Raw genomic sequence first — 1,899 nt, 5'->3', positions numbered from 1 at the left:
AAAAAATCTAAATAGACCTTTAAGAAGTAAAATACAATCAGTAATCAAAAATCTTTACATAAAAAAAAAATTCCTGGGCTGGATTTCACTGGTGTTTTAGGAAGTATTTAAAAAAGAAATGAAAATAGCAACACTGCACAAATTCTTGGGAAAATAGAGAAGGGTGGAGTCCTTCTGAGCTTATTCTAGCAGGCTGGTATCACCCTGAGATGTCAAAGCCAGAAAAAGAAGTCAAGCCAAAATCCCACATGAATACTGATATCCAAATTCTCAAAGAATATTAGCAAAATGAATAAAAAAAATACAGCAAAAGATTACCCATTACAACCATGTAAGATTTATCCTAAGAATGCAAGGTTGGCTTGACATCCCAAAAGTAACTAATGCGAAAATCCATAGCATCGCTTCTTCCTCTTTGAGATAACACCAAATGGCGGATGATGCCGGTGCAGCAGGAGGGCCTGGAGGCCCCGGGGGCCCTGGAATGGGAGGCCGCGGAGGCTTTGGCAGCAGCATCCCAGGGCTGGGGCCGAGGCCACGGCGCTCGCGTAGGCAAGGCCGGGGACAAGGAGTGGCTGCCTGTCACCAAGCTGGGCCGCCTGGTTAAGGACATGAAGATCAAGTCCCTGTAGGAGATCGACCTGTTCTCCCTGCCCATCCAGGAGTCTGAGATCATCGACTTCTTCCTGGGCATGGCCCTCAAGGATGAGGTGCTGAAGATCAGCAGAAGCAGACGCGGGCAGGCCAGCGGACCCAGTTCAAGGCATTTGTTGCCATCGGGGACTACAACGGCCACGTCAGCCTGGGCGTGAAGTGCTCCAAGGAGGTGGCCACCGCCATCCGAGGGGCCATCATCCTGGCCAAGCTGTTCATCATGCCCGTGTGGAGAGGCAACTGGGGGAACAAGATCGGTAAGCCACACACCATGACGTGCAAGGTGACCAGCCGCTGTGGCTCTGTGCTGGTGTGCCTCATTCCTGCTCCTAGGGGCACCAGGATTGTCTCCACCCCTGTCCCCAAGAAGCTGCTGCTGCTGGCTGGCATTGACGACTGCTACACTTCAGCCCGGGGCTGCACCGCCACCCTCAGCAACTTCGCCAAGGCCACCTTCGATGCATCTCCAAGACCTGCAGCTACCTGACCCCCAACCTCTGGAAAGAGACCATGCTCACCAAGTCTCCCTAGCAGGAGTTCACGGACCATCTCGTGAAGACTCACACCAGGGTGTCCGTGCAGAGGACCCAGGCTCCAGCTGTGGCCACAACATAGGTTTTTTTTTTTTTTTTTTTTTTTGACAGGCAGAGTAGACAGTGAGAGAGAGAGACAGAGAGAAAGGTCTTCCTTTGCCGTTGGTTCACCCTCCAATGGCCGCTGCGGCCGGCGCGCTGCGGCCAGCGCACCGCGCTGATCCGATGGCAGGAGCCAGGAGTCAGGTGCTTTTCCTGGTCTCCCATGGGGTGCAGGGCCCAAGCACCTGGGCCATCCTCCACTGCACTCCCTGGCCACAGCAGAGGGCTGGCCTGGAAGAGGGGCAACCGGGACAGAATCCGGCGCCCCGACCGGGACTAGAACCCGGTGTGCCGGCGCCGCTAGGTGGAGGATTAGCCTAGTGAGCCGCGGCGCCGGCCCACAACATAGGTTTTTACACTAGAAAAATAAAGTAGATGGAGCGTGCAAAAAAAAAAAAAAAAAAAATCCATAGCATCATCTTAGCAGAAACAGAAAAAGCTTATATCAATATCTAATACAATTCATGATCAAAACCCTTAAAATTTTTAAAATATATTCTTATTTTCATTTTATTTGAAAGACAGTGAGGGGGAGAGAGAGAGAGAAAGCTACTGATTTTTCATACACTGGTTCATTCTTCAAATATCTTCAAGAGTCATGACTGGGCCA

At 51.1% G+C, this 1,899-nt stretch overlaps 1 pseudogene; it reads left to right on the top strand.

Annotated features, from left to right (window-relative positions):
* Positions 1-430: 430 nt before the first annotated feature.
* LOC100351831 (small ribosomal subunit protein uS5 pseudogene) lies at positions 431-1,269 on the top strand (annotated as a pseudogene).
* Positions 1,270-1,899: the final 630 nt, after the last annotated feature.

Source organism: Oryctolagus cuniculus, chromosome 10 (genome assembly GCF_964237555.1).
Source record: "Oryctolagus cuniculus chromosome 10, mOryCun1.1, whole genome shotgun sequence".
In the NCBI taxonomy this organism is placed as follows: Eukaryota; Metazoa; Chordata; class Mammalia; order Lagomorpha; family Leporidae; genus Oryctolagus; species Oryctolagus cuniculus.
The sequence above is the reverse complement of the archived record's forward strand: the minus strand, read 5'-3'. Positions and strand labels throughout refer to the sequence as shown.